Here is a 9,310-nt window from a genome sequence, read left to right on the forward strand (position 1 = left end):
GGTACAGACTTTATGAACAATACTCCAAACCCCCCAAAACACAGATGATGAAAGAAAAAAATAAATAAACAAATGGGATTATATCAAAATGAAAAGCTTCTGCCCAGCAAGAGAAACAGTTAAAAGAGTGAAAAGACAACCTACAGAATGGAAGATACTATTCACAAAGTATACATCTGATAAAGTATTAACATCAAGAATATACAAGGAACTCAACCTAACAGTGAAAAACAAACAAACAAAAAAACCACAAATAACTTGATTAAAAAATGGGCAAAGGAGCTGAGAATATGCATTTCTTAAAGGAAGGTATATAACAGACACATGTAAAAATGCTTAACATCACAAAGCATCAAGAAAATGCAAATCAAAACCACACTGAGGTGTCATTTCACGCCAGTTACACTGGCCATTATTAAAAAAAACCCCAGAAAATAACAAATGCTCGTGAGGATGTAGTGTAAGGGGAACGAACATTCCTACACTGTTGGGGAGCTTTAAACTATTGCCGCTTTTGTGGAAAACAGTATGGCAGTTCCTTAAACAGCTACAGATAGAACTGCCCTGTCATCCAGCAATCCCACTTCTGGCTGTATACCCAAAAAATGGATCATCATGTGGAAGGGACACCTGCACTCCCATATTTATCACAGCTCTATTTACAATAGCCAAGATTTGGAACCAACATAAATGTCCCTCTATGGATGACTGCATAAGGGAAGTGTGGTTTATATACTCAATGAACTACTACTCTTCCATAACAGTGAATGAAATTCTGACATTCTCAGCTGCATGGGTGGCATTAGAGAAAATTATGATGTTCAGTGAAATAAGCCAGGTATAGAAAGAGAAATATCATGTCTTCACTCATAAGCAGGAGGTGAGAAAAAAGAAAAAGGAAGAAAGAAAGATACAGTAATTTCAATAATTCCTTGAACTTTCAGGAGAGAACTGAGGCCACCAGAAGGTTGGAAAGGGCATGGAGAAGGGGGTTAGGGAGAAATTGGTAAAGGTCCACAAAATGTTTACATTGTATCTTTCCATAAAGAAAGGTTTAGGTGATAGATATACTAACTATTCTGATTGGATTATTATACAGTATATGCATTGAATACAATATATGTATTAAAAAGAAAACCAATTAACTCATTCTATCTTATAATACCCTTGTGAGAAGTGGGGAAAAAATATTAATTGTAGAGAGATTAATTAATTTTCCCGGTGTCTGAGGAGTTGTGAGTAGAGTAAAAATTCAAACCCAGATTAGTCTGGTCTGAAAGTTAATGATATTTGTCTTTTATATAAAACAGAATTAAAGCATTTATATGAGTTCAATATATGTGGAGCTTACTATTTACAAAACAAATTAAAAGGCATGCAGAAAGATGCACATTTTGGACAACAAAGGAAAGATGTGATTTACAAAGTTAAATGATTGTTGAAAAGGTAAGTCATTCCAAGTAAAAGAAAACTGCTGAGAAGGGCTTAAGCTCATATTTTTGCATTGTATGGTTCTGTAAGTAAAAATGCACAAGCTTTGTGCAGGGAAAAGGAGAACATACGCGTTGAAGTAGATGCCTGAGCAACTCTCTACAACACCTTGCAAATAAGATCAACTGGGACACGAAAGTCTATTCTACAGAAAAATTAAGCATTTGAGCATTGAGCTTTTGTGTACTGTCACCATCCAATGGCACTTTGGGGAAAATCAAAAGTAGTGTGTTGGATGCACATAAAAGTAAAAGATTACTTTGGTCCATAACGGCAATGGATGCAGATGTAAATAAGAGGGGGTTTTCTGAAGTACTGATGTTTCTTTCCAAAACGTACCAGCCCTCTTTTTAGTAAGCAGTGCTTTTAAAATTCTATCTGGAGGTAAGCACAGTTTTTACATCCTTTTTTTTTTTTTTTTAAGGAAAAAAAGTTTTTAATTATATCTTCAAGTTTGAAACCCCTACCTTTCTCATATCTTTTTTTTTTTTAAGTTTTATTTTGTCGATATACATTGTGGCTGATTATTGCTCCCCATCACCAAAACCTCCCTCCCTTCTCCCTCCCCCCGTCCCCCCCAACAATGTCCTCTCTGTTTGCCTGTCGTATCAACTTCAAGTCGTTGTGGTTGTTGCATCCTATTTTTATCTATAGAATAGTGCCTAATCTTTGTATCTCTACTTGGAAGATGGAACATGATTTGTCTATTGGCAGAATGCAGCACTTCTAGGGCACACACTTGGGTTCAGTGATCGCAATCTGCATTTACCCAACTTCCTCTTGCCTCATTTTTCTCTCCATTGTTTTCTTATTAATTTCACGTTATCTCCAGTTCTAATGTCTTTTCTGTTAATAATCACTACCTTTCAGTATTCTGCTGATTTGCATTATCTTTATCCAGTCAGCATGACTCCCTTACACTCCTCTTCTCACCTCACGATCTTCAATTTCTTTTTTAGCCCACAAGTACATTAAAAAATGAACCATTTGGCTACAGTAGTAGAAATTTTTAAAGTTATTTAGGACATGCAAAGGCTCTTAATTTCATGCTATGAGAGATGTGATGAGAATTTATTTTACAGATAAGCTTGTGTAATATGGACTAATATGGACATTATGACATAACTTATAAAGCAATGAAGTAAGGTGAATTATGTTTTCAAGTGCATAGCTCTATACCAGCCAGTCTCTCATGGAATTATATCTATAACTAAATGCATTCTTCAAAATCTCATATGACTGACCTTCCCTAAGGCTTTGCTTAGTTGAAGAGCCTGACTTAACAGTGTTCAGAAATAAGTGTCCTGACAACCATGAAACACGGTTCACTTTAGTCTCCTGTGATAGAGCAGTAAAGGAAGTGGGAGTGTGTGGACAGTAATTATATAAGTTAGGCACAAATTGAAAGAGCCCATGAGTCTGATGTCCTGCGTATAATTCAAAGATAAAGCCCAATTAGTTGAAACCTTACTTTGTAGAACAACAACAACAACAAAAAGGTGGCAGATTTTCAGAAGGAAATGATGTAAATTGAATTTTCCATAAAATTTAAGTAGCATTTATATTTCAAACCATACAGAGTGAAAGAATTGCACACAAGTAAACATGAAAGAATTTCAAATAGAAAATACAAACTGCATATAGGGGGACTGATATTATACTAAGCCAAGGAATGTGGTAATATCCTGTTGAGCAGTAAATGTTAATCAATGAGTATTAAAAAAAAATTCTCAGGCTTTTAAAATCTTAATTATTATCTCAAGGTTTCGTTTTGTTTTCAGGGGAAAGGACGTGGCATAAAATGACAGTGTTGCACATGGATTAATGACAGAGAAAGCTTTTAAGAAGCTTTAACCAGCAATTGTATGCAGAAAAAGTGGAAAAAAATTCAAAGCCCTAAAAATAAATAGTGTGTGTGACAATTATCCACACAAACAGGGGGTGAGTTTCTAGATAAGCATCATAAGAGTGAGAAGCATTTCTCACAGAATTTAGAACTAATTAAAAATTTAGTTTGCAGTATCTGACTTAGAATTTTTGAGTTGTTATAATCAAAGAATTACTTAGTACTATGCAGATAAGGAATTTGGGAAGCTTCGATGGTGGAAGAGACAGGATACACTTACAATTTGTTCACAGGGTTGCAGAGAAGACATTGAAAATAGCAATTTATGGCTCTGTAATATTGTAAGTACAAATACAGAGTTATGTTTTCAACTCTGTATCTGGGCTTCTGGTCACTGAGAATAAAAGAGGAATTAATTTAAAATAGTTATGAGTAGAAGTATTCAGCAGATTAGAGATTTGGCAAATATTACAGTGAGATAAAGTAGATGGAACAGGTGGATAAATAAAGCCCCATCCCAGATATGTGAATGAAAGACAAAGCTTGAAACAGATCTTCCCCTCACAGTTGCCCAGAGTGCTTTGAAATTTCCTAGGCAGAATGGGGAAGTATAAAAAACATAGCTTGGAGAGGGAGATTGAGGAAAGACTCCTGCTTGAGAAATGCTGCATGCCTGAGCTCCATCTTCCTTCTCTCCCCCACCTCTGCGAGCATTGCAGTGAGAAAAAAGATATTTGTCAGGAACAAAATCATACAAAGATCCATTGAGAATAAATCGATGAGGCCGTGTCGGAAGTGTTAAGGCTTCTACAGTGATTTAAACAGCTTAGCAACGCTTTCTCCTTTTGACACTTGTCTCCTCCAGATCAAAAATAGGTTCCCGCAGCCACAACATCAAGGTCAATCAATTGTCCAGGCCACCACAGAACACAGAACTCCTAACCACGTTCTACGTGATGAAAGCATGCAATGAAATCTATCAACTAAAGAAATTTTTTAAATGAAATATACTATAAAAATAAGAACTCCTACACCAGCCTTCTACTTTGCAGGAGAGGACTGGAATAGAAAGTGGACATCTGAAACTATCCCCCCACTGCCAAAACAAACAAACAAACAAAAAAAACCACCCAAACAGGCAAAAAATAAGAATTTTCTGTGAAACAGATGCCTCAATTCAATGATTATCTGCTGTGCTGTTATTTAGATCTCCGCCTTAATGGAATGACCAGCCAGTGGGCCCTGAGTCCCTGACTGCAACTCCATTCAGAGACTGCAATGCGTTGTCTACACACCAGGACTGGAGTGGGGAAGGCAGCTTTCTTTTCTTAATGTGTTTAGTATATGCATTGTCCTCAAATACATTTTTAACTTAATTAAATAACTATTTGATGGTATCAAAGATTGTTTACTGATTTTGGAAATAGTTATATGGATTAGGTTAGAAAAGGGGTACCTTCCCTCTTGTGAATCAGAAAAATATTAAGGATGAACCTCCCAGAGCACCATTTATCAACCTCTTTTCCTCATAATGAGTGTAAAACAAAGCTGGTGGTAAGAACAGAATATGATATATAGCCAGACATTCTCCTCAGACTACAGAAAGTTAACATTTAGTATGTTCAGACGAACCCCACAAAGTTTGGTAGGAATACATGGGTAAGGTTTCCTTCACAATATTCTTCTTCTGAGCATTTCACCTGATTCCCACTGTGACCTGGCATGTAGAGTTCTAATTCATATAGAGTTTAAATGTAACAATTGTGTACCTCAATTTATTACTCAAAATGTGTGGACAGCATCATGTAGAAACAAATGCTTTAATTCTTGGTGGAACTATATGCACCTAAAACCTTTTAGAAGCACAACTAGCTATATTTGTTCAGATATACAATTTTATCATAGCTTTTGAAACAATGCTTTCCAGTGTAAAATGTAATTAAATATTTATGCACAAATAAGTTAAGAAGATAAGCATTTATACAACAAATTTTAGAAGGCCTAAATAAATATGATATAACCCTTTACTCTTATTATCAATTTCATGCTTTACTCTATTGTCATAACTCCCAAATCACAAAACCTGTGTGCTTGACAGTGTTCTAATTGTTTCTATTTTTTAAAAAAATTATTTATTTAGAGAGTCCAGATTTACAGAGATAGTACCTCGGTTAGGCCATGTATTTGGGAATGTGAAGGACTATTTCCCCAAAACTCTTATCAATGAATGGGCAGAGCTACCCACCTTTTCACTTGAAAATAGATGAGGAATAACATGTATTTAATCAATGTAATTTTGCTTCTGTAGAGCTAGGGCTAGGGTCTCTGGAGCTCACAGAACCCTCCAGCCCCTTTACAAACCCTTCACACGCAGGTCTATGAGCTAGGTAACTAGCAAAAAGGTCCTTGGAGCCGTGGCTGAAGTAGGAATAGTCTTTATTCAGCACACACAACACTATGAGCTAAGCACTCCACAAGAGAAACTCAGAAACTCAAGTGCTACTGGCAAAGTCCAAAGAAAAACTGAAACTAAGCAGCTGCCAGCAGAGTAAACATGCTCTATTGTTAGACTCGAGCTCTCTGCCCCCAGCCTGCTTCACAAAACTGCAGAACACACAAAAGCCATGCACTAGAAATATACATGGGTGCACATGCACACTAACTCCACCTACACAACTTGTTTACAAGAAATGTGCTGCTTGACCCCCCAGCCAGACTTGAGCCAGGGGAGCCTGACTAAATTATTCTATTTTCCCCACAGCTTCTAATTTTCTTTCCGTGGTTCTAATGGAAAATCAGTTTCATATACTGGGAAAACCCTGTTTTCTCATCTTTAAACATATCAATTAGCTACAGATTTCTTCTTCTAGTTCTGTTTTCTTATGGCATGGTTGGATTTTCATCCTTCCTTATTATTTTTTTTTTAATTATTATTCACTCCCCCCACTTTTTTACTTTTCTCCTTTCCATATTTTTTCCACATATTTATTCCAAAACTTTATTTAATTTTGTGTCTGTTAACAACTTCTCTACACTTTTCTTCTCTTCCATCTTTTTCATTTTATTTTATTGAAGCATAATTGATTGTACATATTTGTGGAGTACAAAGTTGACTATCAATATTAGTGCACAATATGTGATGACCAAATCATGATAGTTAGTTTATTCATGCTTACAATGTGCAATTATACTTTGTGTCTGTTAACTAATTTCTTATTAATTTCTCATTAACCTCCCTCTCTCCTTTTCCCTTTGCGTTTCTGTTAACCACAGTTCTGTTGTTCCCTTCTAAAAGTTCAACATACTATTATGATTACTGTTGTTTTCTAACTCTCTCACTCTCTTTCTTTCTTTTTTATTTGTTTGTTTATTTATTCAGCTCCAACTTATGAGTGAGGACATGCAGTATTTCTCTTTCCATACCTGGGATGTTTCATTTAACATAATTTTCTCCCGGTGATTTATGTTGCTGTGAATGGTAGAATTTAAAGTTACTTTTTTAATAATGGAGTATTATTCCATCTTGTACATATACCACATTTTCCTTATCCAGTCATCCATCGATGGACATTTATGTTGGTTCCATAGCCTGGCTGTTGTAAATACAACTATGATAAACATAGGGGTGCAGGTAACTCTTTCACATGATGATTTACATTCCTTTGGGTGTATATCCAGTCATAGAATTGTTGGATCACAAGGTAGTGCTATCTGTAGTTGATTAAGGAACATCCATACTGTTTCCCATAATGGCTGTACTAATTAACAATCCCTCCAACAATGCAGAAGAGTTCTACTTTCTCCATAACTTCACCAGCATTTTGATTTTCTTTTTCATAATAGCCAAACTGGGGTAACATTATATCTCAAGCTGGTTGTGGTTTGCATTTTGCTGTTGACGGCTGATGTTGAGCATTTTTCATATACCTGTTGGCCATTTGTATGTCCTCCTTTAAGAGATATCATTTCAGCTCCTTTGCCCATTTTTTTGTCAGATTATTTAGTTTTTACTGTGAAGTAGTTTCAGTTCCTTGTATATTCTGGATATTAATACCTTGTTGGATTTATAGTTTGCAAATATTTTCTCTGATTCTGTAAGTTGTGTTTTCACTGTGTTGATGGTTTTCTTTGTCGTGCAGATTTTTAGTTTGATATAATCCCATTTGTTTATTTTTTTCCTTTGTGTCCAGTGCTGTTGTGGTCTTATTCATAATGTCTTTGACCAGCCCTACACCCTGAATTTTTTCCTATTTTCTTCCAGGAGTTTTAAAGTTTCAGGTCTTATATTTAAGTCTTTAATCCATTTTTAGTAGATTTTTGTATATGTTGAGAGGGATGGTTCTAGTTTCACTGTTCTACATATGGATTTCCAGTTTTCCCAGCACCATTTATTGAAGAGGCTGTCCTTTCCCCATTGTATGTTCTAGGTACCCTTGTCAAAGATCAGTTGGCTGTAAATATGTGAGTTGATTTCTGTGTTCACTATTCCATTCTGTTATTCCATGTGTCTGTTTTTATGTCTGTACCATGCTGTTTTGGTACCATAGCTTTGTAATATAACTTGAAGTATGGAAGTGTAATGCCTCTGACTTATTAAAAATTATTCAAAGTCTTCATTGTTACAGATGAATTTTAGGAATTTTTTTTCTATTTTTATTGAGAATATCATTGATATTTGGATGGGGATCACACTGAATTTTTAGATGGCTTTGGATAGTATGGATATTTCCACTAGTTTGTTTCTTCCAAAACATACACAAGGAATGTCTTTCCATCTTTTGATGTCCTCTTTAAATTTTTTTGGTGGTGATGTGTAGTTCTCATTGTAGAGATTATATACATTCTTTGTTAAATTCATGCCTAGGTATTTTATTTTTGTATGTATGAATATTATAAATAGGCTTGCTTTCTTCATTTCTTTTCTGATACTTCATTGTTGGAGTATATAAATGCTACTCATTTTTGTATATTTATTTTATATCTTGCATCATTACTAAATTCATTTATCAGCTCTAAGTTCATTTTTGTTAGAGTCTTTCAGGTTTTCTTTATATAGGATTATGTCATCAGCAAACAGTGACAGTTTGACTTCACGTTATCCTACTTGGATGTCCTTTATTTCTTTCCTTTCCCTGATTGTCCTGGAAAGTGCTTCCAATACTATGTTAAATAGCAGTAGTAAGAGTGGCCATTCTTGTCATGTTCCTATTCTTAAAAGTAAAAGCTTTTGGCTTTTCCCCATTTAGGTTGATATCGGTGGTAGTTTTGTTATATATGACTTTTCTTGTGTTGAGAAACTTTTCTTCTATACCTAATTTGCTGAAAGTCTTTTCATGAAGGGATACTGAATTTTGTCAAATACTTTTACTGCATACATTCAGATAATTGTATGGATTTTGTCCTTGATTTTGTTGATGTGATATCTCTTTTGTTGACTTGTGTGTGTTGAACCATCCTTGCTTTCCTGGGATGAATCCCACTTGATTGTGGATTATAATTTTTTGATGTTTTTTAGTATGCAGTTTGCTTATATTTTATTGAAGATTTTTTTGTCTTTGTTTATCAAGGATAGTTTCCTTTTTGTTGTATCTTTTGGTATCAGTGTGATGTTGGCCTCCTAGAGTGAGTTTGCAAGAATGGCCTCCATTTCAATTTTTGGAATAGTATGAAAAGAATTGGTATAAATTCCTCTTTCAATGTTTGGTAGTATTCAGTGATGACACCATCTAACCCTAGTCTTTTCCTTGTTGGAAGACTTCTGATTACTGCTTCATTCTCATTGCTTATTATTGGTCTGCTCAGTTTTTGCATACCTTCTTGGTTTAGTCTTGGTAGTTTATGTGTTTCCAGATATTTATCCATTCCCTGTAGGTTTTCAAATTTGTTGGCATATGGTTGTTCACAGTAGTCTCTAATGATTCTTTTATTTTAACAATATCAGTTTTGATGTCTCCTTTTCATTTATGATTTTTT

This window comes from Cynocephalus volans, chromosome 4, assembly GCF_027409185.1.
Source record: "Cynocephalus volans isolate mCynVol1 chromosome 4, mCynVol1.pri, whole genome shotgun sequence".
Classification (NCBI taxonomy): Eukaryota; Metazoa; Chordata; class Mammalia; order Dermoptera; family Cynocephalidae; genus Cynocephalus; species Cynocephalus volans.